Below are 19,919 nucleotides of genomic sequence, written 5' to 3'. Positions count from 1 at the left end.
CAACGTATCCTCAGAACAGCACTAGGATCCAGACCCCCATGGTTCGAATGGCCTTCTGTTCAGCTGGACCCAACAACAGAGGGTCTGTTGATTACTTTTCTAGTGGACACATCATAGCATCTGTCTTGGAGTGCAATTTTCATTCCAGGTGCTTGCTTTTCAGAATGTCTGAAGCTGGAGAACGGGAATTTCTCAAACTTATAATGAAAAGTCTTTTTGACAGTTTGGGAGCCTGTTTTCTAATAAGTGTCATTTGGCAGAATCCGGTCAAAAACCTCTTTTTACTGAAATATACCCCCTGGTAGCCAGGGTCTGGAAGAGGAGATATGTGGTTTTCGCCTTGCTGTAATTGCTAGAAGATAACCAATTGTGAAAAGCAACATGTGTCACTATCTGCCCCATATTGGGCTCTCTCTTCTGCTGGGAAAAGTCTACTTGCCCAGCTTGCAGAACGTGGCAGGGCCTTATCACTTGCTATAGCACATGAAATGAATGGGAATTGAAGTGTCACTTCCATGCAGAAGCTTTCAGAGCCAGTGAGTGATTCACATGACATTTTTTTCCTCCTCCTCTTCAAGCTTGGAAGCATGTGATACAGCAGATGTTTCTATCTGTCTTGGGTCAGTACCCGGCATTTGGTACTCAATAAACATGTGATGAATGAATAAATGGATTTAGAAATGCATAGACTTAGTTAACTTCAACTATTTTCCCACCAACAGGTTATGTTTTAGGCTGCCCGACTAGAAAGAATAATCAATAATTTAAAATAGGACGAAATAATATGGCACTCTCTAGGAAGGGAAGCAAAGCATAGAGCGCCTCTATGGTCCGTGCTAGCATTTTTCTAGGAAGAATTAAAGGGGCAATTTTAAGCGCCCCACATGATTGAGTTATCGCTGAGATGCGAAATGTCACCACTTGCTCTAGTAGTTCCTGGAGAATAGTTTCTAGAAGTAATAGTTTTTGTAGTCATCCTGGAGTTTCAGTTCATGGCCTGTTTCCTACTTGGTAAACTTCTGGTTAGACGACTTGTTCCCCAATCTTTGTTCCTAGGCCCTTTTTTTGCGAGTTACATGAAACCCACCATGACACTCTGGAACGAACCAGCAGTAAACTGGTCTGTGATGCAGCACCTCCTGGCGGTGGTCTGGAGGACAGCTGATCCCACTGACCCCGGGGCAGAAATGGAAAGGCTTCCTCCTGCCTAGTAGACTTCTGTGAGTGCACACGGCAGGTTCTGGCCACCTCCTGCTCCCTCTTTAGCTGACAGTAGAATGAAAGCAGGCCAACTGCATGACCGCTTGAAATTTATTTTTGCCCTTACATTCCAAACACTTTACTAGCCTGTGTCAGAAGAAGGTAGCTATCCAATAAAAATTTATGCATCTTTGCACCGTGTAGAATTGTTGCCAGACAGACTCTATATTTTCCCAGACTCCTGTTCAGCCAAGGTAGGGCCATATGACTGGTCCATGCCAGTAGAGGATGAATGAAAGTGATGTGTGTCCCTTCTGGGCTGAAGAGAGTAATAAGGAGTCAGTTGATGATTTGCAGATACTGGGATGTTCTAGGAAGCCATGTGTTTGAGATGGCAGTGTCTTCTTCAGCCTGGGTCTTTGAACAACTCCTCAACTGCACGGAGTATACAAAGCCAACACTACGCTTATCAATGATGAATATTCATGTTTGCCTGTGACAGCAGAAATTAGCCATCATGCTGGCTAAATGGGATTGGGAGGGGGATTGTCTGTTCTAGCAACTGTTCCCTTTACTTTAATACAGCACAGTCTACTACTTATGTCACCAGCATAAAATACTCAGTCTCAAAGAGTCCTTTAAACCAGCGACTTGATTGTTCATATAGCCAGCCTTGGGTTGACTAGTAGACAAAATGTTTTGTTGGAGTCATTTGGACTAGTATTTGAATTTGACCTTTCCTAATTCTTTACTCTGAAGCTGTGCTAGTTAGGGTAGGTAATTCTAGTTTCTATGATAAATGACCCCAAATCTCAGTGATTTAACTCCAAAAAAAAAGAAGAGAGGGGAATTTTCTCAGGAAAGTATAACTAACTTTAAGCTAAAGCCAATAACTATCATTTCCCCTAAATCTTTAAAAATGATAAAAACTAATTTTCAAAATCTCTTAAAATTCTAATCTTATTAGATTAATAATAAACTACACAATAGAATGGCATCAGATTGCCCCTATGGATCTTAGCCTGACAGTTTGTTTCCTCTTAGAACGCTTTGGCAAAGGCTGTTTGCAGTTACCATTATCTTGAACATCTGAAACACAGTTTATTTACTTGTTTATTTGTTTTCTTGCTTATTTTATGACTTCTGCCTGTCTCAGAGGGGCACCTTGAAGTCTTTTCTGTCAATGTGGAAAAAAGGAACAGAGAAGGAGATAGAAGTTTTGAAAAGATTCTACAGTCACATGCGAGACAAGTCCTAAAACGACACATACTAAACATGAGCAGGGCTTTTGCTGGTACTACCTGGGTAGAACAAACTCCAAAAGCAGATATCCAAAAGTTACATTAGCCTATTTTACCAATGAGAAGGGATCACACGAAAGGGGTAATGTTAACAACAGTCATCGTCGATTATTTTTGCTACCCACTTTGTGCATTTCCTTACTTACCGCCCCCCCCCCCCCACTAACTGCTTCGTATGACTCCAATATCTCATGTAAATGGCAAGCAAACTAAGCAGTTAACTCTTTTGCTGGGATCATATCACTAGTAAGTAGCAAAGGTTGATTGTATCTTCAGTTCTTTCTCCAGAGCCCATGCCCTTGACTGACAATATTGTTGGAAATTAGCTGATCTGGGCAAGAAGGGTAAAGGGCAGTTAATTAGGAATTGCATCTTTTACCCACTATGCCATCTGCAGCTGCATCCTTGGTGTCAAACCTAGGTTAAACTAAGATGGACAAATGCCTAAGCTTCAAACATTTCCTCAACCCTATTTCAAAAATGGCAGATATGGAATGAATGACAAAGCCTATCTTATCTCACAAACTCTTCTTTAACATGTATAGCATGAAAATACATAAAATAGCTCTGTTTCTACTTGGAGCAGTTTACACCACTTTTCTTTTCTTTCTTTTTTTTAAGATTCTATTTATTTATTCATGAGAGACACAGAGAAAGAGAGAGAGGCAGAGACACAGGCAGAAGGAGAAGCAGGCTCTATGCAGGGAGCCCAACGTGGGACTCGATCCCGGGTCTCCAGGGTCAGGCCCTGGGCTGAAGGCAGCGCTAAACCGCCAAGCCACCCGGGGTTCCCCTACACCATGTTTCAAGTATTGTCTGCTCCAGGTAATTTATGGAATCTCCAAAACTGAGCTCATCGGCTCTTGAAGAAATGGTGGGTTTTGAAGGTGTTCATACTTAGGAGTTTTGTTGTTGTTTAGACACTAAGCTAACGGTGCTAGGTAGGGTTAAATCACACAAAAGATCAACTAAATAAATTTAAGATCTGATTGGCTTTATTAAATGATTCATGAATCTGACAGTATCCCATCTAGCAAATAGAAAGGAGCTGCATAGAGCTATGGAAAAGGAAAGGGTTTTTTATAGGCAAAGAGGGAGTGAAAAAAAAAGAAAATTATTAGCACAGAATGCATTGTTTTAGGAAAGGCCACCTTTCCAAGGGGAATGGAAGAGGTCTATCAGCAAATTTTCTAGTGTTGACCAGGAAATGCCATGTTGACTGGTTAAATTCCTTGGTGGTGGTGGTGGTGGTGGTGGTGAAGGGGGTTGAAACTGAAGTTAGGTTAGATATTAAGTCTTGGTTTGCTAATGTGGGGCCATAACATTAGTGACTCCATTTTAAGTCTATGGTCTTTTTTTTTTTTTTTAACGGTAGTGTCTCATTTCATTTGCAATATGCTGCACATGTTACTTCTTTTATATTCTTCATTTTAAGGTTAAAAAAAATCTTCTCATCTGTCTATAATCACATTTAACCCCTTTGCTAGCCTACATAAAAAATAAGCATTGCTTTTAAAAAGGTAGACTTCCGTGGACCTATAACTTTTAGTTCCTTTTAAAGCCTATCGTAGTACACATAATCATCTAGTTTAAGAAAGTGAGGAAGATCTCCTCTCATGATGAAGTAACCCTTGGGAACTTGTGAGGTATGTTAAACTAGGAACATACAAATTTTTTCAAAGAACTAGATGGGAATGGATAGAAAACAATTTTATTCTATGAAAAAGTATATAATTGGTTCAAATTTTGTCAGAGAGAAGGAGAATCTTCTGACTTTAGAGCCTTTAGACAAAATTGATAATTCATTGAGAATTCTTGAAAAATAGTTTTCAAGAGTGGCTGTACCATTTCACATTCCCACCAACAGTGTAAGAGGGTTCACTTTTCTCCACATCCTCTCCAACATTTGTGGTTTCCTGCCTTGTTAAATTTTCCCCATTCTCACTGGTGTGAGGTGGTATCTCATTGTGGTTTTAATTTGATTTTTTATAATTGAGGAACCCAAAGTAAGTGGAATTAAGAAATACGTCAAATTGCCTGTAAGAAGCAGAATTGGAATTGAACTTTATATCTCTTTGTCTCCAAGCCCAGCCATTGAAGCGCTGTTCTATACAAAGTAGCTTCATCTTTTAGGTTCAAAGTGTATCTGGAATTGTTTTGGTTTATTTGTTGTTTGTTCTTCGCTTTTTTCTGTATGAGAAATATTTCCAAGGACCTTTCTTTCTTTCTTTTTAAAAAATATTTTATTTATTTATTCATGATAGACACACAGAGAGAGGCAGAAACACAGGCAGAGGGAGAAGCAGGCTCCTCACAGGGAGCCTGATGTGGGACTCGATCCCAGGATTCTGGGATCACAACCTGAGCGAAAGACAGACGATCAGCTGCTGAGCCACCCAGGCGCCCCTTCCGAGGACCTTTCATCTCCTTTCTGCTCTTTGTTTCTCTCCACCCTCCCAAAAATAATTTTCAAAGAGAACGAGAGAGGAAAAGTATAACTTACATTTGATCACGATGAAGTTTCTTTTCATTTATTCAGTTTGATTTCTTGGGTCATGCTGTATCAATCATTTGCATTTTATTTTCAAGTAAGGAAAACCAAGTTTGTAACTACATGTTTGCATTCATCCGAGGACCTGGAAGAGGGCTTGTCCCAGACTGTTGGTGAATTTCTTCTACCAAGGTTTTTCTCACTTTGATGAGAAGAATATATGTAAATTCAACTCTATGAGTCTCTGCAATTAAGTGGTTGTCTTAATGTCTACACAATACTGCTAAGCCTATAACTGAAAACTAGTCATATAAAATATGGGGAAAAAATTTAAAAGTTCATTGAACACAATTCCTCAGGACATGAAATTATAATTATAAATAAATGGAATTAAAACATTAAAATGTATTTTCCCCTGAGAAAGGAGACTTGATAAATGAGAGTTTTACATATCAGTGGGTTTTGTTAGAAAATTTGAATTGCTGGAATGACATTCAGCTTTTTCTCCCCCCAAATATGAAATGAAAACTGATATATTGAAATTTCTCTATTACTCTAGCCACTGACCTGTCAAAAATATTATGGGTTGGTTTACCTTGGAAATTGGCATTAATAGGAAAATGACATGAAACTTGCTGCCCAAATGCTACTATTTCCAGAATTGTAAAAGTTGCATAGGCGTTTATTTCAATTTCTCATTTAGAGTGGCATGGGAGAGTGGATCGAAATCAAATGCAACCTCTGAAATGGAAATGCACTCATGCTGATTGGTTCTGGGAGAGGTGTGTGAATACAGGAGTGCCCATTTCAAGCCTAAATTATTTCCGTGGCTTAATTCTGGTTTGAGCTTCAGGTCTGATTGGAGATATACTCTTAATAAGGGAATGCTCAGGTGACCTTCAGACTTTCTCAAATAACCATCACAATAAAAGTCAGAATTGCACAATTATTACATCTTCTAGTTTCCTAGCCCTTCTGCAGCCTCATATTCAATTAGTAAAGGCCAGTGGGCACTCAAAAGCCATAGCATTTTTCTTTTAGCAAATGAAAGAACAGAGAAGAAGAAAAAGGAGGAGAAAGAGAAAGAAAGAAAGAAAGAAAGAAAGAAAGAAAGAAAGAAAGAAAGAAAGAAAGAGAGAGAGAAAGAAAGATAGGAAGAAAGAAAGGAAGAAAGAAAGATAGGAAGAAAGGAAGGAAGAAAAAGAAGAAAGAATGATCAAAAGAAAAGAGTATGAAAAAAAGGTCAATTTTCATTTTACAGATAAACAAAGAGTACTTTCCCTTTTATGAAGGACTCTTGTGTCTTTTATTCCAGTTTTCACATGAATTCTCCCAATATCCTCATGAAGTTGATGATAACATTAATATTTATAGAGGGTCCTTATTTTTACAACTAAAAATATTATGATGTACATTGTTTTTTAATGAGAGAAAAAGAGAGAGAGAGAGAATGCAGGGGGAGAGGGGCAGAGGGAGAGAGAGAATGAGAGAGAGAGAGAGAGAGAGAGGGAGAATCGTAAGCTGGTTCCACACTCAGCATGGAAGCCAGTCTCCGGGCTTGATCCCATGACCCTGAGATCATGACCATCGCTGAAATTGAGAGTCAGATGCTCAACAGATCGAGCCACCCAGGTGCCCCAATGTACATTGTTTTTTTCAATGAGTTTTAACGAGTAGTGGTAATAAGCCAATTTTCCAGGAAAGGAAACAGTTCTTCAGAAGAAACAAGACTTACATAAGTACGTTTCCCCCGTTGTGCAATGGGGAAAAGATAGTGATGGGATTGAATGAAGGTCTTCTGATTCCTCATGTCCTGGGGGATGAGAAGGTGTTTCCATGTTACATGCAAATCATGCCTCTTGGTGTATAAAATACTCCTCTGGACACTGTCCTTTTGGGGCCTACCACCAGCCTGGTGATTTTCATGTCTTCAGGTGTTCCTGAAATACTGCCCTTTAGTCCTCAATTCTGAATGTCCATGCCACCTTCAGTCCACACCACACAGGTTCTATATCATTATTTGAGATACTTACTCAGATTCATCCTTCCCCAGAATGGCTCCTCTGGCTTTGTCATGTCCCTTCTAGTAGGCTGCGCTGTCAGACATCCAAAGTGTATCTCACACCTCTGCCTTCTCCCCTGGTAGAGAGGAAAGGGGGAGCAACATAATCCGTACAAAAATATGTGTGCTTTAGTCCACATGCCAACCATGTGGCATGTTAGCTTACTGAAATCAAGTCACTTTATCTTAGGACAAAAGCTTTAAATACTTTCAAAGGAAGAAAAATTGTGAAGGTTTCCCCACTATTATTCCAAAGGTACTAGTAGTGTTCATAGCATCATGTCCTAATTATTTTAAATACCATAACTGAAAATACCTACTAAAGGGTAATCCAGGCTAATGAAAACGCAACATAAATGTCTAACAGAAATGAGGGCTGTTCTAAAATGCAAACAATGCCATTTCCAGCACAATTTAATCAGAATATAATTTATATTAGTATTTGCAGTGAAATGCTGGATTTTAGTATCTCTTTGTTGTCACTGCTCAATCTCTAGGAGTATAGGAACATGTGTCTACCCACGTGTTTAAATAGCATCTTAATATATTTTAAGTAAAAAAATTAAGATTAAAGAAAATAACATCTTACGTGGATTTCTTTGATCCACCCTGTTTACCTCTGAGCAAACACAGATTGCTGTTGATGTTCATCAGACTCTACCCAGCAGACAGGTTCACTCAAGAGGCACTCCCCTTGGCTTCCCATCCATGCCCCCCTTTTCTCTTGAATTTGGGGTTCCTCTTCATCACACAAAGGGTACATTCTTAGAGGGCAACACTTGCATTTCTCACTTCCAAGTTTTTATTATCTATTTCTTTTTGAACACTACCTTCAGTCATGCCTCTCCCAATAACAAGCAGACAAGATTGAAGATTCCCCTCAGCCCACCTCTATCTCAGGGGTTCAAAAAGGAGCAAAGGGTTTATATGTCTTTATGACCTTTATGAACAACACAAATTCAAGGAAAAAAATTGTAAGATCCGCTCATTGAGATGACCCAGCTCTGAGCTGCTAACTATACCAGAGACTCTCCAGATTAAAGCGGGCTGATACACATGCATGTAAGTAGCTGTGCATGTGGGTGTGCATGTGTGCAGGCATGCAGACGTGCATATATGCATTATATGCATATTTAAATTTTCAGGATTGATAAAACCAAGTAATAGCTTGACCTTTCATGATGTCACAAAATTGATATTAGATCGATGCATTAATAAAAAAAACGCACTAACGCTCTGAACCACAGCTAGAAGGACACAGACAAACATTTTATCTGACATGGGATCAAAGAAACCCCCAAAAGCAACAGATGAAATGACACGTGGCCTATTTGTCAATATAATTTTTTTCAGCACAGAAGGGATATTATAAACAATTACCAACTAGAAACTTGGACAATGATTTGGGCTAAAGAATATGTCTAAAATGAATAAATGGGCCCATTTTTACAAGTTGGGCCCATTATAGGAGGCAGGAGTGGGACACAAAAGTTGGACAACCATGATCCTCCCAGGAAGAAGGCAGTGGATTCTGTTCCCAAAATAAAATAGGGAACTATACCTATTAGCCTCCTTCTATTTTTAAAGGTCATTTACAATCTTCCGGCAGGTATGACTTTCATTTGCAGACGAGGAAAACTAAGGGTCAGAGAGGCCAGCTGGCATCCCCTGAGTAGGAGACCCCACAGCCCTCATTCTTTCTGTCACCTGGTCCTGCCTAGGGATCCATCACTGCCTCAATTGTACCGGTGGCATTTTATTTGTAATAAATCTAACCGTGCTCCAGCAAACATTTTATTGCTTTTAGAAAGTTCTGTCTCTTCAGTTATTTTTGTCGATAGAAGTGTAGGCAGGATAGACTCCCAACTGCTATTTTCCATCAACTTTTTGGGTCCTTTTGGTGAACAAATCAGTTCAACAAGCCAGCTGGCAGAATGGAGCCCCTACCAGGTTCATTCTTGTCTGTAAGCATGGGCCACCCAGATGCATGTATGGAGTTATTTTTAACAACTCAGATTTGGGGGCAGTAGAAAGAAGGGTCAGAGTGGTCTTCCCTCAAGTGAGGTCACCTCACTGCTGACCCATTCCACAGAACCCAGACTTTCTGCTCCTTCTAGGAAATGTAACCAGGATTACAAAACCCCCTGGCCTAAGAGATGAGAAACTCGAGGTTTTTGTATTGCTACAAGACTCTCATTTTACAGATGAGGATCTGAGGCCATGATTAGGAGGAAACCACAGGAACAGGATTTGTTTGGAGGTAGGACGCTATGCAACAACTGCCTGGGGGGGTCGTACTTCCCTGACGGCTGGACAGTCTTCTGGGGGCCTCAGAATCTCCTGAAAGCTTGAAAAAGTGCAGATTTCTACAAGTCTTAACTCCTAGAGAGTTTAAGCCCATATCATTGTCTAAGTTTCTGGTTGATATTTGTTTATAATATCCTTTATGTGCTGAAAATAATATACCAACCAATAGGCCACATGTGATTTCATCTGTTGCTTTTGGGGGTTTTTTGATCCCGTGTCAGATAAAATGTTTATCTGTGTCCTCCTAGCTGTGGTTCAGAGCATTAGTTTTACTTTTTCCTTTTTTCTTTTTCTTTTTTTTTTTTTTTAAGATTTTATTTATTTATCCATGAAAGACACAGAGAGAGAGAGAGAGAGGCAGAGACACAGGCAGAGGGAGAAGCAGGCTCCATGGAGGGAGCCTGATGTGGGACTCAATGCCAGGTCTCCAGAATCATGCCCTGGGCTGAAGGTGGCGCTAAACCGCTGAGCCACCTGGGCTGTTCAGTTTTTTGTTTTTGTTTGTTTTTGTTTGTTTGTTTGTTTTCATTAACACATCATCTAATATCAATTTTGTGACATCATGAAAGGTCGGGCAATTCCTTTTTTTTTTTAAGATTTAAAAAAAAAATTATTCATGAGAGACACAGAGAAAGAGAGGCGGAGACATAGGCAGAGGGAGAAGTGGGTTCTCTGTGGGAACCTGATGTGGGACTCTACCCCAGGACACTGGGATCATGACCTGAGCCGAAGGCAGATGCTCAAACATTGAGTCACCCAGGTGCCCCATTACTTGGTTTTATCAATTCTGAAAATTTAAATATGCATATAATGCATATATGCACATTTGCATGCCTGCACACATATGCACACCCACACGCAGAGCTACTTACATGCATGTGTATCTCCGCTTTAACCTGGAGAGTTTCTGGTATTACTTAGCAGCCCAGAGTTGGGTCATCTCAATGAGTGGATCTTACAATTTTTTCCTTGAATTTGTGTTGTTTATAAAGGTCACAAAGACATATAAACCCTTTGCTTCTTTCTGTACCCCTGAGATAGAGGTGGGCTGAGGGGAATCTTCAATCTTGTCTGCTTGTTATTGGGAGAGGCATGACTGAAGGTAGTGTTCAGAAAGAAACAGACAATAAAAACGTGGAAGTGAAAAATGAGAGTGTTTCCCTCCAGGAATGTACCCTTTGGGTGATGAGGAGGAACCCCAAATTCAAAAGCAAAGTGGGGCACAGGAAGGCTTCAAAAGGGTGCCATTTGAGTAAGGCTGTCTGCTGGGTAGAGTCTGAAGAACATCAACAGCAGCCTGTGTTTGCTCAGAGGTGTGAACAGAATGGATTAAAGAAATCCATGTAAGATGTTATTTTTTAATTTTAATTTTTTAAATTCAAAAATATTAAGATGTTAAACATGTGGATATATGCTCCTATGCTCCTAGAGGTTGAATATTTCAAGCACAATTTAATCAGAACATAATTTATATTAGTATTTGCAGTGAAAAGCTGGATTTTAGCATCTCTTTGTTGGCACTGCTCAATCTCTAGGTGTCTTGGGATCTGTTTTGAAAATACCCTAAACAAAACCAAAACAAATCTCCACGTGACTGATTGCTTGCACATGGTGAACTGAGTTCTCTGGATAACATAGCTCATTTGCCTAAAAATCATGACCAGAACCAGCATTTGCCCACTTGGGCCCTTACCTTGAAGTCCTCCAGGAGGAAATGATGCATTGGACTCTGGTCCACCTGAGGCAGCCCAAGGGGTGAGAAACTGGTCTACATCAGGGTTAGGGACCTAGAAGCTGAGAGCTTGGAGCCTCCTGCTGGCTGCATGGCTTTGTGTGCTCAAAAACGTTGTGCCCTGGTCTCCTCATCTGTAATATACTGCAGGCAATAATAGTACCTTGATCAGATTATTGTTATGAGGGTTAGCTTTTTTTTTATAAACTACAACACTACTTAGCATATTGTAGGTACTACAGGAGTACAAAGAATTCCAGATTGTTCAATCCTCAACTGTCCTAATACAAGTCTCCTTTCTCTGCATTTCACTTAAAACATTTTTCTCTGTATCTGACACCAAGAATGTGTAGTGGCTAACTAAAGGCTTCATTCTTTCTCAAAAGGAATAAGACTGCTTTCTCCTTCTTTATTTATGTGGATCTTGGTCCAGACAGGTTTGTGACCTGCTTTGTCTCATCTCCATTAAGCAGATGAACACGGAGGTACAGCAACACTTGCTTCATCCTATTACATTGCATCCATTAAGCCAAGGCCACATTAGTGCCCAGATGTCCCCACTCACCGGTTGGAGACTTTCTGCTGTCTTATTAAGGCCAGCTTCATGATGCACTGGGAGCCTGAATCAACCGAATGCAACCACATCAGAAGTTCTGAACACAGGAGGTCCTTAAAACCCTTGTCCCAATTTAATAAGACACTAAGGCTCAGAGAGGATTTGGCTGCATTTTTGAAGAGCCCCAAATGTTTTCTCATTGATTCTCCATCAGTGACACACATAAAGCCTCCCAAAAACGTGAGCTGGTAGGCTGAGCCCACCCCGCGGGCAGACAGCTGTGTGCATCTTGCATTGTACTTCACTGAGCTGTGAGGGTTGTTTGGATGCAATCCACTCACATAGATTCAATGAGAAGAAATTAAAACTCAAAAATAAAATCAATACTTATCTCTTTGTGCCTACTCAGTGACTGTAGACTCTGGCTTTCATGGGTAATAGATTCAGGCACCACTGCTACAGAATGCTGAAATGTATGGACATCTCCATAGTCACTAATTAATAGTGTGCACACACAGAAAAATAACCAGGCGGAACACTTAGAAATGAAATTATTGCCAAAGCACTGACTACATAGTTTTTAAGTGGTCAGTCAAGTGAATAAAATGAATAATTGAATACGCTTTACAAGCAGGCAGTAAGGACAAGCAACCCAACAGGTTTTTATTTCTCTCTGAAGAACCCACATCTTATAGGGGGGTCTGGATTGATTTCACTCTTCGTTACTCGCCACAGCCTTTTTGTAGTTGTGTTTTCTCTGTGAGGGCTCAGAACAGCCCTTGCATCATTGAGCACAATCTCAAGGATGTTTTGGGGAGTCCTTTGCAGTAGCTGAAGACTTCATTTTGGTCTGGGAACCTGCATACAAGACAAAAAGAGTATAGGTTTAGCCTTAATCGAGGTTGCAACTTATCTCAGCCCTCCCTCTGCGTGATGCCAAATAATATCCATGGAGAAATTTTCTTAGAAAATGCATGTCAGTTGGACCCTCGTTGATGTCGGAGTCTAATTCTTGAGAGTATTTTGCTCCACATCTGCAAATCTGGGGAAAAAAAATGATTCTGACTGGATGAACAGGAACTGAAATTATATTGCATCTTGACACCAGATTTATCTTTGATTTTCTTTTGTCTTTCTCTTTCCTCTCTTGGCAACCTTTTCTTGTAAAGATCTAGGTAATAAGTATTTTAGGCTTTACAAACTATCCAGTCTCAGTTTCAACTACTCAACTGTGCCACTCGGTGGTTGGAAGGGAAGGGAGCCATAGAAGATCCATAAACAAATGGGGGAGGCTGTGCTCCAGAAACTTCATTTACAAAAACATGTTGTGGGCTGCATTCGGCCCCTGGACTACAGTGTGCTGACCCCTGACCTACCTGCACCACAGCCTTGGTGGTGCATCAGCAAAGGCTTGGAACAGTTGACATCTCAGGGTTAGCACAGACGTGGGGACCTGGGGAGGAAGATGGAGAGTGAGCCAACTTTTCTTTTTTCCTTGTAGGACTCACTTTTCTCCAATGGTGGGGAATTCAGCTTCAGTGCTGTAGGCCTTGTGGTGCCCAAGGGGAGGCACTAGAGAGTTATTTTGCAAGGCTTTCATCTGAAATGTGAAGTCTTTTCCCAGTTGAAGGTCTAGAGAGGAACCCCCAGGGGAGAGAATTGAGACCAGAGCTCACAAACCCCATTGTTTCAATGGTGTTGTATCTCTTTTACCTCCCTTAAAGTTTGCAATCATTAACCTCAAGACCCTACACTTGGGGAGAAAAAGATTTAGTTGGCTAACTGATTTTTGTCCCTACTCAAAGGAGAGAGACGGAAGAGGAGGAGAAGGATTGATATTCCCCAGGCAGAACAAGAACAGAAGAAAATATTTTCTTCAGATGATGATCCAAGGATGTGGTGAGCCCAGATGTGAGGGTAGTTGAGAAAGCGTGCCAGGGGCCTCGGCTGAATGCCTTTGGACTGCGCAGGTTTGCCAGACCCCAGGGCTAATTAGGACCAGGCAGAAAGAAGCTCAGCATTCCACAGCCTGGCTAGGCCCCTTAAGGTAATGCTTCTTTGAAGTCTGAGAATATCTCATTGTTTATTCAAGCTTCAGCTCTCAGCTTTCTCCAAAGGGATTTGAAGGAGCTTAAACATTAATCAAAATACAAACTGAGACTATTAGTAATGAATTTAAAGCCAAACCTATCCAGATAAGTAAAATTGGAGTCGATGTGGTTAGAGGTGGGAGATAAGCTGATTGCTTCATTAAGTACCAAATTTGGCACAAGTGTAAGACTCTTACCTGGGATGTCTCTAGGGAAGGACAGAACGCAGCAAATGCATCCACTGCAAGATGCCCAGCCAAATCACAGGCTTGACTACCCCCTCCCTGGGGAGTGTTTTTTTATTTTAGGGAGGATTTGACTTCAATAATCATCACTTTCAGGGGCTGGTGATGATGGGAAAACCAGACATGACCCCTGATGGTGATTATGGAAGAGGAGGGGCAATCTTAATTCACTTGCATTAATGCTAGCAATTTGGGACAGATGGATATGTGCCTGCGTGAGCCTTAGCACCTCCTTTTTCACCCAGAACCAGCAATTGAAGCAGACTATCTTGTCTCCTGAGGGCTGTCTCCCTTAATCAGTGCCTGCCCAAATGGCCACATACCCGTTCTACCTCCTTTCTTCCTCTACTCCACTTTGACCCTGTATAATAGGTGAGGCACTTAGCTTTTCCCACTCCATTGCAGGGATAGGTAAGCAGATCCTAGAGCAGCATTATGTAAGACAGAAGAAAAACTGTGCTAAAATGTGTGTGTGTGTGTGTGTGTGTGTGAGAGTGAGTGTGTTGTGTTGAATGTCTGCAGATATTTCTAAACTGTGGGGCTAGGTTTGGGTAATTTCTCACAACAGTTTTTCCTGTATTGTAGCCTCCAGTGGAAATTTGATGGGTCTGGCAAATATATTCAAGAATGCTATATCTGAGATAGGAGGGAGCTCATTCTTTGATGCTGGCCAGATCACAAGAGTGAGCCAGGTTTTTAGATTGTTATAAATGGCAACTCTGACTTGTTTGTTACCAAATCACAAAAGAATAGTCACAGGATCAAGGATACATGTGAGAGATTGAACTCTGAAATGTCTCAGAAGACTTTAGAAAAAGTCAGCTCTGTGGTCTGCTGTGTGGCCACTCCCTCCATCCTTAACTCTCCAACCGGATGGCTTAAATTTAGTTTGACTGGTGCATCTCTGAGCCCACTGGGGTGTTTGGCTGATGTGGCCTGGGTTCCATCTACCTTGGATTCTAGGCTGAAGATTAAGGTCAGGTTCTCTTGTTCTTTAGTAACTAAGTGGTGACATGGGAAGTTTCTCCCATGGTGAAAGCAAAAGGGCAAGAAAATAAAGCTGATCCAGCACATACATTTCACACCTCTATCCATTTCAGTTTTACTGACTTCTTATTATCGAAAACAGTCACGTGGCCAATCCAAGGTTGGGGCCAGGAGAACACATTCTGTCATGGCAACAATATGGATGAATTATAAAAGGATGGATAAACAAGGAAGTGAAAGACTGGAACCAATGATTCAGGCCATCACAGAGGCATACCTGCAAGGCTGGGTTCTGTAGCCCAGGTGGTGTGAGCAAACTGTCTGGTCAGAAAAGCCCCAAACTAGAGACCAATAGTTCTCTATAAAGTTTTAGGCCAGTAGATGAAGTAAGGTAAGAAATTGGGTCACCATGTAAGGATCTACCCTACTGTCATATAAAAAATGGTCTTATTATAGTACATTTACATCCTTTCACTTAGAAAAAAAAGCCTTATTTATCTATTTCAGAGACAGAGAAAGAATGAGTGGGAGGAGCAGAGGGAGAGGGAGAGAGAATCTTAAGTAGACTCAGTGCTCAGTGCGGAGCCACACACAAAGCTCTGTCCCATGACCCTGAGATCAGGACCTGAGACAAAAGAATCAGACACTTAACCAATTGCACCACTCAGGTGCCCCCATCCTTCCACGTTATATTTTTAATTGAGTCTTTGGGGTTACCTGAGGTTTCAGTATATTCGTGAGTTCTGAGGTCTTCCACATGCATGTATTTATTCAAAATCTTTATTTCTCTCCAGCATGTTTTGCTCCACAAAGCTAAGGAGCAGGGATTTTTTTTCCTAATAATTAAATAAATATGTATCTTTATATATATATATATATATTTTTGGCTGTGTCAATATCTTATTCACCTCTTTGTTTGGACTTTCCGGGTGCTCATGGAAAGATCTGACACTAATTGCTGTAGCCTTTCTCAGCCATGACTATCTTATTAGAATTCCTCTTTTGTCTTTGTGATGTTTGTGTTGGACCAGATGGTTTTTAGTTTTACTATGATAACTTTCTTGGGAGGCTGCCTTGATCTGTTTTTAAAAGTAAATGAGCAAAGAAAGGAAGGAAGAGAAGAAAGGAAAGGAAAATGTATTTTAAAAAAGAAAGAAAAAGAAAGAAGGAAGGAAAGAGAAAATGGACTCAAACATAATTCTGATACCATCGAGATGGGGCATATTTTTTGTTTCTTAATATTAATGCATACTGACACCAAGCAAGAATAACTCAGTTCCTGGAAGATATTTGTTTTTGGAAGGTAATACTATCAACCAACTAAAACAGCTTGCTTATCAAGGCTAATACCTAGCTTGTCAAAACTTGCTTCCAGACTTTCACATTCTTAATCCCACCAATCCAAAGGTATGATGCCATAAATTCCCCCTCACCTTAAAATCACCCAGTCTGAGGCTTTTATAAAATCTTCTTTTCTTTTTCCCCTTTCACTTTATCAAGGTGGTGTTTTTCCTTATTGCAACATATCTCTAGTTTTGATTAGTCAATAGCTCTGAGGTCTTTAAGTAATTCATTTCTCAACAGAAAAAAAATGTCGTTATTTGTAAAACCAGCCAGTGTATTGAATATTTATATACCCATATAAGCAACAGAACACACTCCGGAAAAACTTAAAATTCTACCAGTTTCAAGTCTGTCAAACACTTTAGTCATCTCTGGTTTTTGATAAAAACAGAAAAACAAATATAACTACTAAAATTTAATTAAAATATGTGATCATTAAGAAAAGTTATTCTGGGGCAGCCCAGGTGGCTCAGTGGTTTAGCTCTGCCTTCAGCCCAAGGTGTGGTCCTGGAGACCTGGGATCGAGTCCCACATCAGGCTCCCTGCATGGAATGAAGCCTGCTTCTCCCTCTGTCTCTCTCTCTCTCTCTGTCTCTCTCTCTGTCTCTCTCTGTCTCTCATGAATAAATAAATTAAATCTTAAAAAAAAGAAGGTACTCTGTTATATCTATATAACTAGCTACTCAGTTTGAAATATTTTGACCTACAAAATTATGATTAATAAATCCTAAGTGAAGGTTTCTTCTTTAACGCTTTTAGCCAGAGCAAGGAATCAGCTATATATGTGACTGACTTCCTTCTTCCCTCCAAGGGGGAAGATATTCCATAAGCTTACATCCATAAGCTACACTCTTATCTAATGCCTGTTTACACCCATTTGTCCCCATGCACTGAATTCAGCAGTAGAGCCTGCGGCAGGCTACATGACTAATTATCTGAATTCCCTGACCCTGTTTGGGCTAGAAAGATTACCAATGTATTGATATCTGCATACCATCACTGTATTTGGGAAGAGGGTGGCTTTAGGTAGGACTACAGCCAGGTGAGCTAGTGAGCAAGTGACTAGAATATCCAAGGCTGCTCACCCTCTTTTTTCAACTTTACTTTTCAGAGGCATGGCATGGTTGATTCTAACCTTGGTTTTTGGTTTAAAAATGGCTCTACATTGCTATTTCCTAAATTAATATTCCACATTTATCATTTCAACACGGTGTGCTGTGAGAGATCCTTCCTGCATATGCTCATTATTAATGATGGTTTTGTGTGCAGTTTCCATCTTCCCATCAATCTAATGTCCAACTGTCAAGGGTCTGTCATGGCTTCCAAATGTTTAACCCTATTGTGATGTTTGGAACCAACTGACTTGGAAAAATGTCCCTAAAGAAAATTAAAGTGCTCCAATTTTAAAATGGAGAAAGAATTAAAGTCTACAGACCCAAATATATAATAATTTTTGTCATTAATGCATTTTTTTAAAAAAAGTAGTAGCAAGCCATCGCTACTCAAGATAATGCTTGGATACTGAAAGTCTCTTTAAAAATTAATAATTAGTGAAGAGTGTGAAGGAGAGTGGGAGATAGAGGCATAATTCACAGGGATGAAAGGCAAAGCATAAGGAATAGAGTCAATGATATTGTAATAGTATTGTGTGGTGACAGATGGTAGCTATACTTGTCTGGAGCATACCATAATGTATAAACTTGTTAAATCAGGGATCCCTGGGTGGCGCAGAGGTTTGGCGCCTGCCTTTGGCCCAGGGCGTGATCCTGGAGACCCGGGATCGAATCCCACGTCGGGCTCCCTGCATGGAGCCTGCTTCTCCCTCTGCCTGTGTCTCTGCCTCTCTCTCTCTGTGTGACTATCATAAATAAATAAATAAATAAATAAATAAATAAATAAATAAATCTTAAAAAAAATAAATAATAAACTTGTTAAATCATTAAGTGACACACCCAAAACTAATGGACCATTGTGTGTCAACTATACTAAAAAAAAATAATAATAATTAAAATTCAGTGGGCAGCAGAGGGAAAGGTTTACCACTTGATCTTAAGGGAAAAACAACACAGATTCCTCTTTTATAATAAAAGCCCATTATTCAATAAGGAAGTCTCTGTGCCTAGCACCGGGAAGGTTATTAGGATGTTCCATTCTCTCAATGTTCCTGCCATTTCTATAACAGAAAAAATATCAGAAGCAACTTGATGGAGAACATGGGTTGAATGATTTTATGGTCAAGACAGAGTTCGCCATCCACCCTCCAAACAAAAATGAAGAGTGGAAATGGGGGTGCCTCAGTGGTTCAGTTATTTAAGTGTCTCTTTTTTTTTAAGACTTTATTTGTTAACGAGAGAAATGGAGAGAGAGATAGAGAGAGGCGGAGACATAGGCTGAGAGAGAAACAGGCTCCATGCAGGGAGCCCGATGTGGGACTCGATCCTGGGACCCCAGGATCACGCCCAGAGCCAAAGGCAGAAGCTCAACCCCTGAGCCACCCAGGCTTCCCAAGTGTCTGACTCTTGATTTCTGCTCAGGTTGTGACCTCAGAGTCATATGGTTGAGCCCCACATAAGGCTCTGTGCTCAGCGGAGAGTCTCTTGTCCCTCCCCCTCCTCCTCCACTCCTCCTGTCACTTACACACTCCTCCTGCACTCAATCTCTCATTCTCTAAAATAAATAAATAAAATCTTAAAAAAATAAAAAGAGCAGAGATGAATCTAATTGGTCCTATTTCCACCCTCCGTCCTCTGAATGGTTCATATCATAAACACTACTGGATACTCACTGCAAAGCATGGATGAAATTATACACATTATACAAATTATACAAATATGGATAATACGAAGTCATTGCCCTCAAAGTGTAAATGAGTTAATAGAGGGGAAAAAGCATGGATCTGCAAGATATTGAATAGTTGGCTGTAAAAAATTCCACTAATTTTTAACAGTATAGTGTGCAGAATTAGGCAGTGGCCTCGAGGGGGTCATCCAAATGGTATAGGGAAGCTGAGAAGTCAGAGGGAAAAAAAAAGATCAAGGACTGGGAAAATTTATGGATCATTCAAGAACTATGTGTTCATAGATGACTTTATTATCTCATTTTGGGTGGTATCAATCATCAGAACATCCATGTATTTTATTGGTGGTTATATTTGTGTACTGTGGCTACCAGTGCCTTCACTTTTCTTCCATTAGTTCCCTATATCCACTGGTGTCTGTGCATAGAATATTCTGCCTTTAGTAGACCGTGATCTTTTTCATGGCAACAGTAATGTCAGCAATGAGTCTCAGATGCTTTGTGAAGCTAAAAGGGGAGAGCTGGACCACCAAAGAAGCAGAATGGGAGGGTCTTTAGGAAGTGATTAAGCCAGCAGGGTGGGAAAGTCTTCAAGGAGGGATCTCTGGCCCAAGAGCCAGCTCTCCCCCATAATGATGTTCTTTCCTCTGTATCATCTCCATCAGCCCTTCAACATATTTCTATATCAAAGTCTGCACAAACAATACAACTTTAAATGTGCACTAACGTGCTTTCCATTTCCCTGATATGATGTGTTATGTGTGTTCAATTTTTTGGAATGAATTTAAGTTGAAGCTTTTATTAGCTA

The 19,919-nt window shown here is 40.4% G+C and overlaps 1 long non-coding RNA gene across 2 annotated transcripts in view; it reads right to left on the bottom strand.

Annotated features, from left to right (window-relative positions):
• Positions 1 to 12,287: 12,287 nt before the first annotated feature.
• LOC140639479 (uncharacterized) overlaps positions 12,288 to 19,919 on the bottom strand; it is a 60,402-nt gene continuing 52,770 nt past the window's right edge. For both annotated transcript variants that reach the window (XR_012036194.1, XR_012036195.1), the window contains exon 2: positions 12,288 to 12,507. This is a non-coding gene — a long non-coding RNA (uncharacterized lncRNA). The remainder of the gene's footprint in view (positions 12,508 to 19,919) is intronic.

This window comes from Canis lupus, chromosome 9, assembly GCF_048164855.1.
Source record: "Canis lupus baileyi chromosome 9, mCanLup2.hap1, whole genome shotgun sequence".
NCBI classification, from domain to species: domain Eukaryota; kingdom Metazoa; phylum Chordata; class Mammalia; order Carnivora; family Canidae; genus Canis; species Canis lupus.
Note: the sequence above shows the minus strand (reverse complement) of the source record. Positions and strands in the feature narration are given on the sequence as shown.